Source organism: Pocillopora damicornis, chromosome 7 (assembly GCF_964200805.1).
Source record: "Pocillopora damicornis chromosome 7, jaPocDami1.2, whole genome shotgun sequence".
In the NCBI taxonomy this organism is placed as follows: domain Eukaryota; kingdom Metazoa; phylum Cnidaria; class Anthozoa; order Scleractinia; family Pocilloporidae; genus Pocillopora; species Pocillopora damicornis.
Genome location: NC_142676.1, coordinates 5,952,335 through 5,974,037, shown reverse-complemented (window position 1 = coordinate 5,974,037; position 21,703 = coordinate 5,952,335). Strand labels below are relative to the sequence as shown.

Genomic DNA, 21,703 nt, shown 5'->3' with positions numbered 1-21,703 from the left:
CCACTAGAGGAAATCATGGGGGAAAATCAAATTTTCCATCATGATACTTACTTGAAAGAACATCAATTGCTTGTTTCTGAAGTTGTTCACGTTTTCCTCTTAAACAAGCTGCAAGAAGGTACATAAATTTATGACATTAACAACATCTTCCCTTTAGATAGCTTAAACCATTCGCTGATAAATGCCCGTAAAAGGCACACCAAGCCACATGAAACGTAGCTCCTTTGGTCATCCTCGATTTCTCTCTCAACTTCTACACCTCTATTAGGCGGTCACTTCTATAACACCCTTAACTGATTCCCAACGGCCTGTTTCTATTCTCCACCTAAATTCAACGGTCACTTCAAGTTGAACCATTCAAATAAAACTAAGAATAATCTTTCAAGTAAGATTTAATATATGTTTACCTACCAAAATCAGTGTAAGTAGCATTTTTGAGCAAGTTTTTGTACAATTGTGGTCAATTATGGCATTGAACGGCACTTGTTTTTTTCTTTTTTTTTTTTTACCATACCCTTATTCTGGGGAACCTGTATCAACCCTTTACCCCCTAACATCAGTTTGCATATTCTCTATACTGTTCTCTATACATTTCCTGAAATGCTGACAAGGAGAATTTGTTTAACAATCAAGAGCTTTATAAATTGGTGATCATTTCCTTTATTCTCATGACCTTAATGTTTGATTCAGGGGTGATGTTATAAAGAGAAATTAGAAGCTGGTCACTCACTATTAAGCAGTTACCCCACCATTCCTTGTGGGTGACTGCTTGATACACATTCAACTGACAGGTGCCCCTAGAAAATCATTGGAATTGGAAAATTTTATGTAGATTTTCACCTTTTTGATGCAGCAAAAGATGATGTAATGTCTTATCTTAGTTTTTCAAGAACCATAAATGTTCTATTTTATACCTTTTATTGGTCCCCATGAAGTATATATCCTGTCAAAACCCTGGTCAAAACCTAACCACAGTTGTTCAAGGACAATACGTATATTTCTCAAACAATGAAATAGCCAGAAATTCATCATGCAAAACAAAATGGTTTACAAACCATGTTTAATTCAGCTCTTAATTGTAGGTCATTTAAAATGAAAGAATTCATTCATGTGAACATTAAAAGATCTTTAATTATGATTTGCAAATAAAAAAAAAATCATATCATGATTCACAAGAAAAAAGTTGCCCAATCACACTTCATGTCATAAGTACCTTGTTCTAAATGTTGTTGTAGGTTAATGGTTTCCATGCAAAGTTGCAACACTGCAGAGCATTGTTAGACAAGATACCTGGGATAGAAATGAGCTGTGAAGAACAGAAGGAACTTTTAATTAAGTGTAAAACCCAATACACCGAAAAATGGTAAGTACTTACTTAGTAAAGCTTGGAGTAAGTAACCGTACAGTCTAACTACCCTGTATTTTTCAACCTTTCCTAAGTAGCTTATGGTTTTGAAGGGGTATAATGTGCTTTTTCTTGAGGTCAACATTGAAGAACAAAATAAAGATGTTTTGAGAGCAAAAGGGATGAAGGGGCATGGGGCAAGAGTGATTAAACCGATAATATTTTATTTTAGGAGTTCAGAAGAACAGGGAAAAGTTTTGTAAATCAAAACAGCAAAATTTCCTAATCATTTAGATTCTTTCTTCATCCATAATCAGTTTTGAACATAATGCTTTTCCTGTCATTTGACCCTTAAGAGTTTGAGCCAAATGAGACAATCTCTTTGGCTATGAATAAGACACAAAACAAAGCGTTTTTCTGAAATAAGCGTAAACTGCATAGAGGTTTTTACCTTGGGCATTTCTTGCATGCTTGGCAAAAACAAAAGAGGACAAGTGAGGTTAGTCACATCAGCTTATTTATGCAAATAAACTGGGTATAAGGATATGCTTTTTTCAGATTTCCAGAGGTATAAGATAGTGTATGTGCTTCACATTCCTAACCTGCTATTCTCATATACACTCCCCTCAGAGTCAGTTTATCAAATTTTCATGAAGCATGAGTATAATGGACTGTGCTTATGGGCTTTACTGTGTGCAAAAGTGGTGCATATGGCCTCTGCAACATGTATCCTTTTATTGAGATTTCTTCGATAATAAAATACATACCCCGTGCACATTTTAGGGTTTGCAAAGCACCTGAAGCTTTTCCTTCTCTGTGTATTATTTCAACAGTGAGCTGCTGAGAAATTACAGAAACCTACCAGTGTTTGCAGAAGCTTTTGTCAAGGACACAAAATAGTTGAAATTTTGTGATATCAAAAATACCAGTTGGAAGATGCAGAGGTTAAAAAAAAACTGAGGATGCCTTTGTGCTGTTGGGAGGAGACTTCATTCCCTTGGAATGAGAGAAAATTCCTGCCTCTAGAGGTGGAGGTGGGGGTGCTTGATCATTCTCTTTGTTATCAGGTGGGGGAATGTTTGCTTCACAAACTGTGATTAACCCTGGTGTTTATTAGACCAACCCTCAATCAGACTGTACAGTCAACCTCTTAATTGAAAACTTTCCATTTTCACCAATACTTTCACTCCTAAGCTTATTACATAGGACAAACAGGTCTGAAAGAAAGGTCTTTCTGGAAATCAGATTGAAATCACTTTCAATAAATTTTTGTCAAAAATTTTATATTCTTAACTTTGATCAATTTCCCTGTGAGCTTTGCCTTTTTTTAGAGTATAACTAAAAACCAATGTTCTTCTTCATTACTTTTATTCACTACAAAGAAAACATTATGTAAGTTGAAATTGATAGTACCACTGTGTTGACTGAGGAAGAGGTAAATACAGGGACAAACTGAGGAACTATGTAGAATTTTCTCTTTTGAAAAGATGTGTTAATAACCAACTGTACTGATCAGATGTAGGTATTGGTAACTTACTGCCATTCTGCAAGCCTCAGAAACACATATCTGTGTGCCTCCTTGAATGTTTTAGGAATGTTATTAATTTCACAAGATTTTATAAACTTCACTTTCTATCAAAAAAGCAGAAGGAACAGTTCATCATGTTTTGTTAACTAATAAAATATCTTTTGAATTTTGCTCTTGTTGGGTTTTTTTGCCAGCCATTGCATTTGTTCCTCTTGTGAGGTATTAGTTCAGTTATTCTTAATGCATGCTCAGAGATGTAGGATCTGATTATTTCCTGGATATCATAGCATGAACAGATAACATTTTGCTAATACTCTGTTCATGTGATGACATCCAGGAAATAATGAGATGTTTCTGTTAAATACTTTTGATAGTAAATGACTGTGAATATATAAAAATCATATATGTGAACAGGGATAAAGATATGAATATGAAAGCGATCTTTGCAGTAATGAACACTACTCAAGCAGTAGTGAAAATAAGGCCAAAAAAAAATTTAGGTCTGTACGTAATTTGAACCTATGACCAATATAATGACCAAGAGAATTTAGTATTGGATCAATTGATTATTCCCAAGTTAATATTTTTCTTTATTCTCATCACTTATCTAGTTGATATAATTGTATTGATATTGTAAGGAGAAATTCTGTCTTGGTCAATCATGGGAGTTAAAGGGTAAGCTTAAATCTATCATGTTCCCTCAAGGTCCGCCAGGGGAATGTAGAGGGAAGCTATGTTTATGTTTGTGAGGTCAATTTTATCAAAAGAAAAATAACTTTTTAATGAAGCTGTATTACTTTTGCAAACAAGCTTGGAATGTTGAGGGGTGGTTTTGGTTGTCTAAAGTTGGTCAGGGATTTGCCAAAACTAAATGATATGGTGTTCAGGCTTTCAGGGAATACCCAACCACAAGTTGGACCTTCAACAGGTAGCTTGGAAAGTAAAACCATCGGAAGTGTTGGACTGCGTTTTCCCAGTAATTTTCTCTTTTGATAACATTCCAGAGTGTGTAGACTAACATTACCTCGGGTAGGAAGTGAAAAACAGTTGTTCTAGGTAATAAAATGGGTGTAAGGTGAAAGAAGTGTACTCTTTTCTGTTTTATTGTGGTGCACTGTAGAAATTCTTACCACAGATTGGTGTTGTTTCTAAGTATTGTGTTCTCAGAACTTTATTCCTCTTCTCATGTGTTCCAAATGGTCTTAATTAACACTTCCAAATAAACCATATCATGCTCTCTGGTTTGGCCCAAATTTTCTCTTTGGTTGTTGCCCCAAACTCACTTTTAGTCAAGTCTACCGCAGTAAAAGACAAATTTCTAGATGGATTATTTTTCCCAGTTTGGTATTCCACCCAGTCCAGTTACTTTCAATCAGCTTTATCCTTGCAACTTGAAAATAATTTTTTAAGCCTTTGCAGTGAATTAGTAATCAAATATGAGAATGAAAGGATTTTTTTTACTAAGTATAGTATTGTTTATTGTGGCATAACAGAAGTGGTGTCACTTTTATTCCTGTGATCATAACAGAAGTGGTGTCACTTTTATTCCTGTGATCATGAACTTGTTAAAGCTTACTGCTTCAACTGATGAATTCCATCTGTTTTACCCCGTTTTGCTCAGGTACAAGTTAGAATTTTTTCCTTTACTCAAACAAGAATGTGAGCGGCAAGTCTTAGCAAAAAATATTTGAGAATGAGTTACCCGCGCTTGGAGACACAACATAGGCTTCAACACAAATGAGCCCCTCCCTTCTGTCCAATTCCTAGAAAACAAAGCCCATAGAATAGTTCTCTCAATACTTACCAGTGTATCATGAAGTGAAGAAACAGTACTTATAACTTTCAAAGGAAAGGAAGCCACGTTGCTAGCAGAATACTATGCAGTAATTTTTCAAGCGAACAATCTTATTTCTCGAATTATTTCCTTCCATTTAATGGATTATTAGAATATTACAAAATTCTTCATATTACTCTAAACTACAAAGAATCACTTTTGGTCTCTTGATAATGGAACGTTAATATTTAAACCGAATTCTAGTATATATAGACTTGAAAACATTTTCCCTTGACGAGAAAAAATGTATGCAACGATTTCTTAAGGTTATCTGCTATAGCAAAAACATACGAATGTATTCCTATCACTTCGGCAAACTGCAAAATATTAAGAACTCTTAGAAAGATGTAGGTCGTCTCATGAGGTAGGTTTGTTTCTGTACGTTTTACGGAGACACAAACTCAAATTGGCAGTGCAAGATTTTTTCTTTTTTGTAAGCAACATCATGCATCACGGATAACCAGCGAGAATTGTAAAAAAACAGTCAAAAATTGATATAAACTTATTGTTCGTTACCTTATGAAACCCTTTATGAAGAAAGCCTTGTCACTACAGTAAATTATTACTGGTCAAAAATTTGAAATACAGAACAACTAGGATGCTACTAACTAATTTTATCTACAAATCGCCTACTTCTCTTCAGCTGAATATTTAAATCATGTTAAGCAACATTAGTCTACTTTGGCCAAAATTTAGCGTCATGCTGAGATAAAGATGCGCTATTAGTGTCCTTCCATTTAGCTACCTTAAATGTTTCCAATTATTTTTAAGATCCTGATGCCTAAAGTAAAGCAGTTTCATTTTTAACAGTATCTAGAGTGTTATACAGTCACAAAAGACAGTGACTATGGTCCAACAAACTGTTCTAGTAATTCCAAAATTTCTGTGGCCAGTCTGAACGCTTCCTGTGCTTGCCGAGAATCTTGGAACACCTCAGCAGGCACTTCAGCTGGGATGTGCTTGTTAGGATATCGAGTGCCCTCGTAATAGTTAGACAGCTTGGCTACTTGCGGAGTCACATCTGGAGCGCCAGGAAGCCGTGAAAGATCATTTGCCAATAGAACTAAGTCGTTAGATTTCACCTGCCTGTCATCGACTCCTGATAGAGCGTAAAGAGCTGCTTTGAGAGATTTCTCCGCGATTTGATGACACTGGAAGCAGACAAGGTAGTAAAGTGGATCTCGGGAAGACAGAAGATGTTTTACAGAGCGCAGGTCTTCTTTGCTTTGACGAATCCACATCTTCGCTACGCGTGGATTAGGTGCCGTATAGGTCCTTCTCGAGTGTGATTGGAAACCAGTAAATCGTGGGTTGTGGTGGCGATAGTTGGTGTAGCTTGAGCGCTGTCGTCGAGCTCTTTCATTCCACTGTTTGAAGAAGTCCGAAAAATCTGCTGGCGGTGGCCTTGTATACCCTTCATCGCGGCTTGACGACTTTCCTTTTGATAACCTTTCAACCTCGTTTTGTATAAACTTCATGACCTCATTTGCAATATCTTGCATGTCCATGTTCTTGTCCGGATGCCATCGCAGGTATAGTCGCCTTATTGCTTTCTTTCTTTTATCTTCTGGAAGCTTCCAAATTTCGGCAAGAGCTTTTTTTACCACTCTCAGAGCGTTCTCCAATGTCTTAGGCTTGGGCGGCTCACTTGCTTCTTGAGCAGGCCTCGATGACTCCGCCCCTGCTTGTCCTGTATTTTGGCCACTTGCTCCTGTATAACGCACAACCTCCAAGGACTCTGAAATAGACTCTTCCTCGTCTTCTTCCTCTTCTCCGCTCTTCTGCGGTCGTCTAAACTTGTACAAATCCAGAACGTCGACCTCTTTCCTTTCTTGGCCGATGTCTATTAGATACCTACTTAGCAGGTTACTCTCTCCTTTTTGTTTTCTTTTCGTTCGGTCCTTTTTTACTTTAGCAGAATTAGACTTTTTAATCTGGCGGATGATTTTTGCATAAATGTACTTCGGTTCCTCTTCAGTCGAATCTTCTCTCTCATATGCAACAAACTCTTCTGGGCGAAAATAGAAGTCACTGTACTGGTCTAGAAGCTCGTGGAACTCTTCAGAGACCTCAGAACCAAGGCTTGGTTCCAATCTTGGTGTATCGGCAGCCGCTACATCATCCGACACTCCAGCATTATCCAGTGTGGTGGGAATATCAGCCGGGGACGTACATTCAAGGATAGCAGCCAATAGTAATACGTTCTGTTCATTGAGGAGGCAGCCCGTCAGACTGTATATTTCAAAACATATCTGTCTCCTCGTATTACCAGACTCTGTACCATGTTGGATGAAGATATGCTTTTTACCATCGTCCTGCCCCACGAAGCAACCAGAGTACGTTCGTCTTTGACTTTTAGGAATTACTGTGTTGGATTCAATATCGATTAACTCCGTGGATAAGGTTTCCATGCAACTGATGGTTAGTGCTTTTTGAAAACTGCGAACTTTGTCGCAGACCTCTTTTGTCAATTTGGCTTTGTCGTACTGGAACTTCAGTATTCGTAGAATTCCATTTACGAGATCTGGCGAATACAATATGTGACGAAAGCGATCTGTAGCGTCACATTTCCTTTCCAAGTCAGCTTGGCATTTCCTTTCTCTGCATTCGGCTTGGAGTTCTTCCCTCACCAAGGATGCCAAGGACTTTGTTTTCAAGTGGTCTGGTAAAAGGTCGACAAGCTTACCAGAGTTTTCTCTCTTTAATTTGTATTTTGTTAGGTCATCAAGAAACTGGAAAATAGAATCTGACAGACGACCTTTAAACCGAGGGCAATCAAATAGGACCAAGTCTGTAGATCGCTTGAGCTGTTCTTTGCTGTTTGGAAGATACAGAGTGTGGACTTCAGCTAAAGGGTTGCTTCCACGGCTATCTTCTTTTCGGTCGAGTATGGCGTGCAAAGTAGTAAATAGGCCAAAAACAGCCTGTTTCGCATGTTTTAATTCATTGGGGTGCATCTGTTTGTCTCCACAAGATTCTCTGAGATCAGTTAAAACTTGAGCAAACTGCGCAGGTGTTGCTTTTTCCATAGCTCCAAGTCGCTTGAGCAAGTGTTCAAAGATTCCATAATCTCGAGGAACTCTGTACAAGTACGGCGGCTGTTCTTCTTCAAGGTGAAACGCCAGCTGGTTGCCGCGAACGAAGACACGTCCACCCTCCACAAGAACGCAGGGAATATCGGAAAGTTGTTCGCAAATTGTATCACACTTGGCTGAACAAGATTCATTAGAATCGTTACCGCTACAAGCACTAGTATCAGTGAAAAATTTATAAACTTCTGTCATGATTTGGCTCAGACGCTTCCGTTTGGATTCTGATTGTTCTCGATCGGCACGCTTTGAAAGAGTCTGTGAAAGGTTTCTAACATGACCGATGACTTGTTCCAGTGAGGGCTTCATGAAAACTTGGAGGTTTTTAAGCAGTGGGTTTTGGGGGTTTGGAATAGCCCACCCAAAGAGAAGGGATGCAGTCGTCCATACAAGTGCCTCATGCATGCATGGAATTGAATGCTTGAAATGGTTAAATGGAGGAATTTGATCTCGATTAGGTACCAGATACTGCCGTCGAAGGAGACTTAAGTCGTCACTCGCCTTTGGACAGGCTACAAATTTTATTGTGGAGAGGTTCTCAAGGAACTTTGCATCGTGCAGAGTGTCGTCTCTTAAGAGGTGCTTTACAAGTGTCTTTGACTTCTTTTCCAGTGTAAGATAATTTGAATTGTTCATCTGTGCTGCTTGTGAAGCCAATTGATCGGCAAAGGTTTGGAATTCCGCTTTGCTGACTTTCTGCTTTAAGCCGATTTTGCGAAGGAGCTCCAACCAGGTTATACTGTTAAACGGCTCTGGTGGCTTTGCTTCACGAGGTAACATTACCGCGAAGACTTTAACGTCTGGATCATGAAAAGAAGACGCAGTTTGTAACGTGCCATTGGCGTCTGGAATAAATGCCAAGGTGCTGAGAGATTTGAGAACTCTTGCTTGTTGCTCTTCGTTACCGTACAAAGCCAGTAAATATCGTTTAACGTAGTCCAGGAGGAGCATTCGAGTTTTGGGTCGGAGAAGGGGAAACTTTGGGAAAATGAAGTTGATATAACAATCTGTATGTGTTTTATCACCGACACCTAGAAGATCCTTGTACAAGCGGGTCAACCTGGATTCGGGCGCTAAAAATACACAGTTATTTCCTGTCATCCAGATATCCGACTCATCAGTTGGTAAACCCACTGGGATTTCGTAAACTGATTTAAAATTTCCAAGGCTAACAAATTGTCCATGGAAAGTCTTGAAAAACGGCAAGCTTTTCACGATACTAGTAGAGGTTTGGTTTTGCTTTAAAGTTATTAAATCATCTTGAAAGAATTGCAACATGTAGATCTTGTCGTTCTCGGATAGAAAATTGGAAATGTCGCCATCCTTCATCAGGTGATCCAGTACTTTCAGTACATCTTGCGGTGAATTGGGGTAGGAGACGCTAGACTTCAGTATGTCCGATACATCCCACCTTCCATTATTGCTGATAAGATCGACATTAACTTCTGGACATTTCAATTTCTTCAACAAAGTAGTAACACGCTCCTGGCCAGGTGACCATGAATCTGAACGGGTGAGGTCAAGAATTACCTTCCCTTTGGAAACTGGTGCTAACTTCCCTGACTTGGTTGGAAGGATGGGCCAATTTTGTAAGGGGTCTAGAGAAAAGGCTTCCGGATCCCTCAGGCAGGTTTTGTGTAAGAACTCCCATAACCGTTGCATCCAGCTTTCAGACGGTTTTTCATTCCCATTCCATGTTATTAGAGTGTTTGTTTCACGCCAGCCAGGATTTGCAGTACTCGGTAGAAGCAATGCTAAAGCACTGATGTCAAATTCCTTGAGAACACTGATCGGAAGCGAAAATCTCTTTCTCGAAGTGAAGTAAAGCTGTGGCTAGCGTGTGTTGGATGAATTGACAACACTGAGTTGGTACCAAATCGGCAAACAGGCTTAAAAACACTTGGCCATCTGTCTTAAATCTCCTCAGGATGTTGTCTTCAGTCAGCAGTAAAGGCAAACCAAACATTTCTGTTGGAAATTTTCTGGCTTTCATGCAGTAGCTAAGGAGAAGGAGAACACCCTTCACAGAGCCAAGCGTTGTCTCTCCAACGGGACATGGTAACGTACCGATGGTACTCGGGTTCTCCTTGAGAAACTGGATGACGAATTCAGGTGTGATCTCTCTCACGTTTGTGCTTGCCTCTTTAAAGCCATTAAAGAGTGTCACCGAGGAATAAAGAAGCTTGAAACCGACTCTCAAAAGTATCTTCCATAGTTCTCTTTCGGTTTTACTACCTAGAGTCAAATTGTTAAAGAAGCCTTGCGAAGGAGGAAGCCAAAAGCACCGAATTTCTTCTTGGACAACTGCAGCAGCTTGAGGAGCTTGAGAGGCCTCCATCGTTTTGTCAGACGTTTTTTTGGTCAAGGGAAGCAAATGAGCATCCTCACTGCAAATCGTTTTGAATACTGCTTCTGCCAGAACTTTCCACTGGCTTTTTACAGATTTGAAATTTGGAAAGAGATTATGATACCATCCCATCCCTTCGTGAAGATTGTGTTCCCGTGGGAAGCAAGCAGCATCTTCTTTTTTCGACCCTGGTAAATGGCCTCGCGCCACTAACATCAGCGAGATGTACGCCTGGGACAGAATCTTGGTTTTGATGAAGTGGTTCCATTGGCTTCCGAATCCTTCTCCTTTTTCGTCACGCCACAAATTTCGGCGTGCAGAATCTAAATAGAAATGACCATTTACATGAACTGGGAGCCCTGTGTTAACTGGCAATGGCAAAAAGCAGAAGGCCTTGTGCCTTGGTTCACTTCTCTCGTTGAAATGGAACTTTGAATGTTCTGACTTCTGTGAAACCTTTGCTGCTATTCCTCCGCGAGGTAGGAGACCAAAGCCTCCACCGTTGGGAATTTCTTCACTAGTACTTTTCTGGAGACCAATACACTGATGAATAAGCCATTTTTCCTGTCGTAATCCACGTTCCTAAACAAGAATAGGATATGTGATTCCAAGCCACTCAATTTGGTTCGTCTCCAGAGTCTTGGATACCTTTATATGATTTGCAAGCCTCGCGCGTTGTGCTTCATCGTCTGTTGTCAGTTGTACTGTAACCGAGTAAATTTCCTGTAGATGGTCCCCTTTGATTTCAGATAGAGTTATGGTCTTCACGTGGTTCAGAAACAAAATAATTTCTTTAGCCTCATAAGCCATCAGGTTCATAAATTTCATCATTTCCGTGTGGGAAACCCGCCTTTGAGAGATTGACGACGTGCTTTGTGTTCTGAGAGGAAGGCGGAACATAGTTGCGGATGTCAAATCAAACAGGTTTTCCAGATAGCAAGGAAATACATCACGGAAGTCGGATCGTTCCTCCGCACCAATTGGTTCAATTATACGTCCTGGATTCTCTTTAGTCGCTTCAGGAGCGTAACGGCAGCGGGGGTCGAGAATGCAAAGCGTGTCTCCATTTGTGATAAAGCTTGGGCAGTCTGTTAGGTGGTAGACAGCATTAAATCCAATTCCGTACTGACCTGTCTTTGCAGGATCGTCTGTTTTGCTTCCAATTCCGAGCCTTTGTATCCCCTCTAAATCCTCTTCGGAAAATGGTCGGTTGTTGTAAACACACAGGGCAGGACCTTGCAGTTCCTTCCAGTTGTCACTTAGCAGCTGGTCCGTAGGATGGTTACGAGGGTCAACAATGAAGTGTATCTCAGTGGCCCCTGCATCATCAGCGTTCTGAACAAGCTCCTTTAGGACTCCAACATCGCATGGATATGCTTTCAAAATTCCCTTTAAACGGTCAGTAAGCTCCTCTCGCGGTCCAAACTCACGTCCGATTGGACGAGATATTTTGGATAGTTTCTTTGTCCGAATATCAATTGCTCCAAGCCTGTGTGCAAGGTGAATTGGCAGGTCCTTGTGAACGTAGTCGATGCCACTCCAAGCAGCCACCCATGGTGCATCGTTAATGGCTAATTTCTCAGCTGGTTGTAAAAACAGATTATGGTCTGGCAGAGGAATCTTCCCTCTTTCCGTTTCAAAGGATTTCTCTGACGCTTCCGATATCTCCTCGATCAAAGATTTTGCGACTTTAAACTCCTTCGTAGAAAGACATTCTTCTTGCTTCTCCTCATTGAGCTCGTAAAGTGCAGAAATGACGTCTTTGGTGGAGAAGTGCTCTTTGATGCCTGTCGCTTGAAATAACCCACGATACTGCGACGCAAGATTCTGTGGCACTTCGTTCAGGTAAGGCTCACCAAATCCCTTCCACGCGAAAGCTAGCCGAGAAGCCGACAGACATTTTCCTTGAACCAGTATCCATTTCTTTTCTTGCAATGCATGTATGATTGGCTTGCCATCTGGTCCTCGAACAAGGTCTTGTAAATAATCGTATATGCAATAGAAGACTTTTTCCAAACTTTCGATCGCATGGGGCGACTGGACTATTGCTTGAACTGCATGCTCCAGCTGGTTAAGAACTTCATGGGTCGATGGTTTACGGGAGTTGAAACCAAAAAGATGCCGTGTTTTCTCGCTTAACCTGCTGCAGCCACTTTCACTTTCATCAAGGATTGGCTGAGAAGACCCTGCGACAAACTTAAACCTGTCGTCGTACATTTCTTTCGCTGGAAGGATACCACTGTTCCAATCACTAGTACCTCTCCATGGCATAACATAGTCTGCTGGCTTGGCAAGAGTAGGAAACATACTGATTTCCATTAACTCCTCTCTATTCAATTCTGAAGGGGGGTCCATTTTCTCGAGGTGGTCATTAATATACTTGATGAGAAGGGCGGATCTCTTCCTAGCGCCTCGTTCGGCTCTTTTACAGAGCACTGACACAGAGTTTGCTCGCTCAATCAGGGTTTTCCAGTCAAGAATATCTGATAACATTCCCAGGTTTTGAAGCATGAGAAGACGTTCCTTAGTCTGATAACATGACCCAACTGGGAATCTCCTATCGTCTGCTGAGAACAGAGTCGCAGCGGCACCTTTTGGGGATATCAGATCCTTGGGAAGCGCCAAATGCCCCGTATCTGGCCCACAAGGAATACAGCGATTAGTTGAAAGCAAAAATTGGTATAGATTGAGAAGCTGATTGGACCGATTGCTAGCATGTCGTCGAAGGCATTCATCTATGAGGTGGCACACAATGGGATTCCGAAGCTCTTCGGGTATTGTCGCGATATTCGGGAAAAAGACGTCTTGGAGAAACTTTTCTTGTGTCATCGTACGGTGGTCGATAACTTCCATACATCCAGCCTGTTGAAATCCTTTCTTGGCAAAGTCTGGAAGTTGTACTATTTTGTAATCAAACTTTTCAAGGACAATCTCACTATTCGGAAGCTCCCGTAACTTGAGGTCTTGGTAAATACATTGAGTTACTGGGAGCCATTTCCCTCCTGTACGCACTAAGGGTAGGTCATAACTTGCGATTCTTCGATAAAAGCTCTTAATGAGCGGTTCCCATGCGGATGATTGAAGTTTTTCTGGATTTGGCCAGAGCGTAAAAACATCGTACAGCGGGATTTTTCGTTGTGTTTGCATAAGAATCATACTTTCCAAGAGCTCAACATAGGCGTGAGTCAACGCATCCTCAATGAGGCTTTGGTTCCACCGCACTTCTAAAGGTTGACGGCCGACATCGGCTGTAGTTCCTTCCCAGATTCCTCGACGGTTTGATGTGACTGCAAAGTAGCCATTGACATGTACTGGAAGACCAGTTGTAATACTAAGTGGAAGGAAACAAAACATTTCTCCAGGTACTGCCTCCCATTTTTCGAAGCCATCGCCTTTGGTGCAAATCTTTGCTGCCACTCCTGAGGCAGATAAGAGTCCCTGCTTCTTGCCCTCCTCACTTGTTGCAAGCTGAAAGGAATTTTCAGTACCAAGACAAGAGGTCACAAGCCAAGACTGGGTTTCTTGACACCTCTCTTCATTCTTACGACAAATGGTGGAACATACAGATATGAGCTCCGTTAGTTTGGGAGATGGATACCTGGCGAAAGGGTTGGACTGACTAGCGGACTGTCTCGTCCATGCTGCGCATGACTTTAGAAAGGTACTTTCCGTTACAGAATTCTTAACTGGTATGCATTCTGTCCGACCTCTTCTGCAGATTTCAAACAGGAGTCGCGAGTCTTTAGAATTGGTCGCATTTTCTTCCACTTCAAGGAAGGACACCTTTCTAACATTCTGTGAAAACAAAAGAAGGGTCGGTGATGATTCTCGGAAAGAAAACATAAGCGACCGTATTTCCTTCTTATTGTAGATCTTATCACTGATTTCGCCTCGCTTGGTTCGGAATGCAAATCTGAAGAGAGTCCCTTGAAAGTAGAACTTGTCGTGATCGCTGTGTGAAGTAGTGTCACAGCCAAAAAGCCCATCGAAGGGTGCAAACTGGTCAGGAAAACAGGTTAAACTGTTCTCATTTACCGCCAGATCTATCTTTATTCCAGGCTTCGAAGCATCGCTTATGTGGGAACTAAGATGTGTGGTTTCCGGATCAAAAAAGACAGCATAACTTCTGGTAATGAAACTTGGAACATCAGTAAAGTGGTAAACGGAACTGAAACCAAGACCAAAGCGACCAATCTTCTCAAGATCTTCCTTTTTCGTGGCACCTGCCAGTCTCGATATATTCTTCAGATCATCATCTGTAAAGGTTGCATTGTTATATGCTAACAGGGCAGGACCTTGGCATTCTACCATTCCCGGTGACAAAAGCTTCTGGTTTGGATGATTGCGCCAGTCAAGAACGAACTGAACTTCTGTTGCACCAGCATCATCTGCATTCTGCACTAATTCCTTGAAGACACCAACCCCTTCTTTGTACTCGTTCAGAATATTCTTCAACCTCGTGGTAATTGGCTCGTGAGGACCTGTTTGCTCGATACCTAAAGCCTCTGCACAAGTGACAAGGGTGCTGATTGGTGGAACACCAAGTAGACCAGCGGTTTTGGAAGAAATAGCCTCGTGGATCATCGGAAATTCTCTTGTAATGAGAAGTTTTGTCCCTCCCTTTCTAAGCCACTCCGCGTCACAAAAAGTGCACTCCGAACATGGAACCAACTCTAAGGTATTATCCCAGGTGTGAATCGGCACCAGAAGACTTTCTCGAAGTTCTGGATTTAGTTTCTTTCCATCTCTAACTATCCAGTGGAGAATCTCATGTGACAGCTTTCGATCATCTGCCGCATCTTTTAGATAGTCACTGCTGGTGTCATGTTTGTCTTTTATCATTTTCAGAACACGCACCAAATCGGAATCTTGAAATTTTTCACGAACGCCGCATCGCTGGAAAAAAGGGTTGAGGATTTGAAATTCTCGTGGAACTATGTACAAGTAAGGCCTCAAGTCGATTCTGCAGCAAGATGTAAATGCTATCTTTGAAGGTGATGAAAATCCATTCCCATGCCAAATCCACTCAGGAAAACTGTTATTCTGGTTTACAGCGTCGATGAAGCTAGCATTGCTGGATGCTTCTTCGTAGATCTGCTTTAACATCACTTGAAAAAGATAAAGAGCACTCCCGCTCACGTCATTCAATTGTACCAAACAAGCAGAACGCAACTGGTTTAGAAGGTGGTGGACAGGTGGCGATTTGTCCCAATCAAAAACAGCCTCTAATGCTTTGGAACAAGGTTTGGAGACTATTGGAGCTGAAGCTCCTACAAGAGTAGCTTTCGATAGGCTGAACGTTTCAGATGGTTTGTATAAGTGCTTTGTTCCTGAAAACCAAGGCATCGCACTAGGATAAGAAGAAGGACGACTCTGCTTTCTTGGGACCCATCTCTCGTTCATCAGTGTTTGGCCTAAAGACTTGTCAGGTGGGTTTTTGTCAAGGAACTCTAACAGGGCTAATGCTTTACGGGATCCCACATCGCTTTGAATCTTATCTACTGTTTTAGCAACATGTAGAATGTCCTCTTTATTTGGAGTACTCCTCATTCCAAGTTTCTGAAGAAGTGGAAGGATTTCTTCTTTGACGAAGCTTTCATGTGGAAATTTGTCGTTTTCGCTCTCAAACAGTTGCTCCAAAATGGGTTGTTGTGGATCTAGAACGGAACATGGAGTAACTAACTTATTACTCCTGGTGAGTACAAAGGGCAGTTGTTGAAGAGATGCATGAAATGAGCTGTCTTCCCCGCAAAAAAGGGAATACTGGCTAAGTACCCAGCACATCAGCGTAGAGATCTGTTGGTGATTATAGAAATTGCTCTGTATGCCACTAAAGACAATGTTCCTTAGAAAGGTTGTTTTTGTCATCGGTGAGATTCCAAGTCTGTGAATTAGGGTATGAGATTCGCTATCTCTTAAGGTAATGACCGAGGACGCTCTTGGTATTGGCAAGGATTGAGGAAGTTTGAAGTCATAGGGTGACACTCCATAAAATTGAAATCCATTTCTGACAGCAATGAAGGAGTATCCATCTGCTGCATCAAAAATAGGAAGGTCATACAGGAGGTTTCTTTGATCACCACTTAAGGACGCAGAAGAGAGGAAACTTCGTAGCGCTTGCTTCTCATCGGGGGAACAATGTGTAATTGTTGATATGCACCTGCCTTGACCCAACGTGCCAAAGATCTTTAGGACGCCATGGGAATCAGGTGTGACAACGTATCTATTTAGGGTGCTGTGATGAATATACGATGGAAGACTTTCTAGAACAATGCAGCCAACTTTTCCAAGCAAAGACACAATAAGCGGCGGTAAATAGATACTCTGGTAGTGTCTTCTGATAACTACGCTTGATGAACTCAGCTTCACTATGCTTCGGTTTCCAGCACATGTGTGCGGAATGAGCGGGAGGTTTTCGAGCAATGAGAGATCAGAGGGGAACATTCTCTGAATCCACATCCATACTGACTCCAACCAGCGCTCTGGTGGGTGCCCATTTTTTCCTGGATACCAAGGTACTGAATGATTTCCCCCAGACCACTCTGATGGAAGCATCTCTCGCAGAACCTTGACAGCAATGATCTGGTTTAACTTAACGAGTTGCACCGGTTCGATTGTATGTGGATTATTAGCATCAGTGGCAACCTTCGACAAATATGTAATGGCAGGTGTTTGAACGCTGTCGTCGAGGAACTTATTGTCCATGTTGTGGAAAATGGAACGGGGATTGCTCGTTGACGAAACGTACACAGCAGCGGCTGGTTCTCGGTTGTACTGGATTGAGCGGAAATCAACAAAACTTCCATCTGCGAGGGGCAAAAGGGGAACTCCTCGCATGTCGTCCAGGTTCTTGTCCGCGAGAGCAAATTCGAGTAGTAAAAGCTTCTTCTCCTTCAGTACATTGCTTATCTTCCAAACTCCCTTTTCCTTCTTTTTCAGCAGAGCTCTCAAGAATGCGGGAGTGATGCTCTTCGTAGGTACTGACCTGTATTTATCAATTGCAGTCATGACGTGGCTCGGGACGATTACAACGGCCTCATTTGCTTGCGTCAATGTGTCTAGAACTACGCGTCTTGTTTCATCAGATGTACTCTGAAATTGGGTTGTCATTCTGTCAAGGTAGGCGTCACTAAGGTTTCTCCACTGACCATGATTTGCAGGGGTCCAGAGGATGTTTTCTTTTAATAAAATCGAAAACATGTGCTCTAGCATACACTGCCAGTGGTTTTCAACTTCCCGAATGTTTGGCCATGACTTGTACACCAAATCTGTTCCATCTGAAGAATCACATGAATCTCTAAGAAGGAGCAACACGTTGGCGTAGGCCTCACTCGCAACATGCTGCACCAGCGACACATTCCATTCTGCGGTTGAGTCGTCCTGACAGTCAAGGCCTGGCCATTTAAGACCACGCCGATTATCTGTGAGGCCAAAGTAGCCATGCACGTGAACTGGCAAACCGGTTTTGGAGTCAGCGTCTGGTGGAAGTGGTAAGAAGCAGAAGATTCTTCCAGTTCGTGATGAGAGCGCTTGAAGAGTGACTGCATTCACTGGTGTGGCACAGGCCACCCAAGGTAGGAGACCTAACTCTAGGGACAATTTTTTGAGAGTTGAATTTCGAGCATCAACCTGGTGGTACACAAGCCATTTATTTTCCACCTCTCTTCCTCCTTCAGTCTTTTCAAGGACATGCAAATCTAGAGAAAGATTGATGTTTTCAATTTCCCCGTCGTTCAGCCTTCTCAATTCATTCAAAAAATTTCTCTTCTTTTCTCTAACTTCTTGTCGGCAGCTGTCACTCAGTCGAACTGTAAAGACATGTCTCTCAACGCCTCTTTCATCAGTTTCAAACAGAGCGATTTCTTCAATGTTTTTCAGGAAGAGCAGAATAACAGGTGCTTCCTTTTCGAGGGCTTGAAATAATTTGCGAACTTTTTCCTTACTGTAAACCTTTTCGGATAAGTCTGATGGTGCACTTCGTAACGGAAAACGAAACAAAGTTCCATTGTAAAATCGAGTCGAAATTTTGCAGTCTAAGACATTCTCGTACGGCTTGAACTGGTCTTCGTGATTTTCAAGGAGTTCATCCTCAAGGGAAAATTCTTGTCCCGTTTCCCCTCTACCAAAGTGTATTTCTTGAGGATCAAGAAATACAATACAATCTCCACTCACGATGCTGGGCAGATCTAAATCATGTGTTAAGAAGTAACCAGTTTAGTAAATATAATTGTCTCATTATTAAGTGCAGATACTCAATCTGTTTCAACACGCACCTTAAAAGGATGTGCAGTTGCTAGGTTGAACAGATGATTTTAGAACGAAACTTGTTATGGTTTTTTTTCTAGACGCAAGGGAAAATTTATCGGCAAGGATTTCCGCTCTTCTGTTTCCAGGAAGTTTCTTTTTGCATTGCAATCCGAGAATTTCAATGATCTGCCACGATGTCATATGGTAATGATTTTTTATCACCCTCAAAGAAACTTACCAGTCAAATGATAAACAGAATTGAAGCCAATTCCAAATCGACCAACTTTTCAAGGGTCATCTTTCTTATCGCTATCCATCAGTTTCTGCAAGTTTTCCCAGTCACTTTCCTCGAACCGAGCATTGTTCTGAGCATATAAAGCAGGGCCCTGGAACTGACAAAGACTAGGTGCGACAAGCGAGTTCCTTCCATAAAAGCCCTGACGCGAATCAAGGAGAAAGGACACTTTTGTGGCACCCGCGTCATCTGCATTCTGAATAATTTCCTGAAAAAAGACAACATGACCCAGGTATCAAATAACGACAAGGTAAAGAAGAAGGAAGTGAATTTCATATTCCTCGATCTTTGTACTACCTTTTATTTATGTACCAGAACATTTATTTTATGTTGACTCGTTAGCACCAGTTTCTCTTGTGTGACCGCTTGTGTTTTAAAGTCATTAAATTATCACCAACGTATTATTGTTGAATCAACAGTAAGGAGGTTTTTGTCATTTTACAGGAAAATAAAACAAAGGGACACAAAACAAGAACATTTAATAGCATTTAAAAGGGTCCGATGTATCTCTGCTTAGAACATTTTATGAATTGTTTCACCCTCATGCAAAAATATAGGCTGTCACAGACATATAACTGTTGACTTCTCCTTTCACAAGGAAATAAATTGCCCTCGGTCACGACTCATAAAGTTTCGGTTACTCATATTGAATAAATCAATTCGTCAATCGATCATTACCGCGAAAGATCCTTCTTCCTCCTCACCCTGTGATCAATAATTTTGAACACCCCATCACTACTAATGCTTTCTCACTCTAGGATTACCTTACACTCATTCATTTAGTCAACAGAAACGAAGCATTAACCTTGCTCTTTTAAACTGGGTTGACTGTACAAGTTTTTACCGGTTTCAATGCACTGCTGAGAGAAGCATCATCATTCATACCTTTAAGATTTGTCCTCCATCTGGGTATCTTTCCAAGATACTTTTCAAAATGTGGGTCAGTGGAGGTCTTCTTTGGCCATAGGACCTCCCTTTTATGGCAAAGAAACAAAATCGTCGCAAGAATTAGCAAAATGAAACTAACCAACACAAAAGTATAACGAGGTAATTTAGTATTAACTGAGTTGATAACGTAAATCGGCCCCCGTAAAGAGTTTAAAAGCGGACGTTTCGAGCATTAGACCCTTCGTCGGTGCGATTGGAGAAATTGTGGGTTGCACGTGTCTTTATATCCAGCTCAAGAGTAACTACATACAAACATAATATGACCTCTCAATCGAGCCAAATTGTAAACTAAATTCTTGAATCATCTTGTTTTCTGTCTTGACTTTGACAGATTGTACAAAATGCTCGCATCGGTAACTATGTAGATTATGAAGCCGGTTTAGAAAATGTTATCAATCTTTTTAGAGGTTAAATTCTAACAACATTCGAAGTTTAGTGGCGTCTCAAGATCACAAAGCTGCCGCTATTTATTAAAGTTCCTTCAACGGTACTGACGAGGGATACGTACGTTATAAAGGGAATTCGAACAGAAACTCAATTCAAAGTTAAAATCTCAGTTCCTCTTGAGACTCAATATATTTAAGTTAAGGCGAAAAAAAAACCTTCAGCTTTGAAATGTTTAATATATTTCATGTACAAAGACTCCTCATAACTAGCATTTACCTTCACTTTCCTGAAAGGGTGTCATACAGAAGATAAGTTTTTGATAAAGTTATCGCACCTTTAAAGTCCTATGGCCCCATTCGGTTACAGCTAGGTTTTTTGAATACAAAATGCTTTATAGTTTACTAGGAAGTAGATTAAAAGTAGACCATTATATCGTAAAACATCATGGATTATGTCTCTGTTTTCCTAAACATATCCTAGAATATTATCATCTTTGATGCTTACAACTGTTGCATGGTTAAAAAGTTTGCTGTTCAGTAAACTTAAAAGATTGAAACCCTTGTGCATGTCGATAAATTAAGGGTGCATTGCATTAAAATTTTATCGCTTACCTTTAACAATTTTGCGAGGCTGCTCTGCCATTGTGTCATTCGAACATCTTCGATGGAAGCTCAGGAAACTTCGTCACTTTGGTTTTTTACTGTGGAAGAAACGGAAAAAAATCCTTGTGCTGTAGATGAGCACTTTTTAAATGTGAATAAATCTATCGACAATCTTAATGTGGAACAAAATGTTTGAATCGAATGTTGGTCAGACTACTGTTTCATGCGTTTCTATAAAACTGTTCGCCAGCCACAACTCACCTTACATTTGTATAAATTAATAAGAGGCATTTGCAGTCTAAACAACCGATTAGAGAACTAATTTTACATGTTTTGAAGATGTATTTATTCACTGGAAGTATTTCGGAATATTTATGACTTGTTTTGCCTCTCAAATTTTTCTTTTGAAAAGCCTGTTCAAAGAAAACACGAGCGTTTTGCAAACTGAGGAAAAGTGTTTCCATCAATGTGCCCTGTGTGAGACGAAGAAGAAAAGGGAGGGAAAAATCGCAAAAACCTTTTATGTGTATGTGTCTCAGAATTTTTCGTCGCTCAGTGGTCATCAATGGGCGTAAATGTATTTCAAACAGCTAACCACTACAAGGTTTTTAGCCATTCGGCGATTTTCATATGGAGAGAGATTGGTTTCAGTTAGTTGTGTTTCCGATGCTTCACCGTTTGAATGGATCTTTCCCCTCACTTACTTCGACAAAATAAATATTCATATTGCTAGTGATATTGACCTAGGTTTCTGTAGACAGTTAACTACGTTTGCTAAAGAAAGCTTATGGCGGTTCATGAAGAATCTAAATTCTAATCTTGTATAGATTGAGTTCACTCATTTCACTTATATGTAAAACAATACCAGTTTATCATATTTAAGTCTGCGTATTTCATTCACTGAAGATATCCTTAGGTTGATCATGGAAATATTTTTAAGTCCTGACAAATAGAGTACACCTGCTTCCAGAAATTTTCAGTATGTACGGCAGTGAATTGGTTTCCGAATTTCCAAGAGAGCTAACATCGTAAATCGCCATTGATTATAATTTTTCCCGTATTACCAGCAATGAGAAAGGAA

The 21,703-nt window shown here is 40.7% G+C and overlaps 1 long non-coding RNA gene and 1 pseudogene across 2 annotated transcripts; one reads left to right on the top strand and one right to left on the bottom strand.

Annotated features, from left to right (window-relative positions):
• The first annotated feature begins 1,233 nt into the window (after positions 1 to 1,233).
• LOC113677849 (uncharacterized) lies at positions 1,234 to 4,113 on the top strand. Its single transcript, XR_003446832.2, has 2 exons — positions 1,234 to 1,363; positions 2,179 to 4,113. It is a non-coding gene; the product is annotated as an uncharacterized LOC113677849 (long non-coding RNA).
• A 680-nt stretch (positions 4,114 to 4,793) lies between these two features.
• LOC149042253 (sacsin-like) lies at positions 4,794 to 20,662 on the bottom strand (annotated as a pseudogene). The gene is made up of 4 exons (XR_016188438.1): positions 20,632 to 20,662; positions 19,571 to 19,674; positions 18,629 to 18,893; positions 4,794 to 18,329 (listed from the first exon to the last, which is right to left on the bottom strand). The product of XR_016188438.1 is annotated as a sacsin-like (transcript).
• Between the last annotated feature and the right edge of the window lie 1,041 nt (positions 20,663 to 21,703).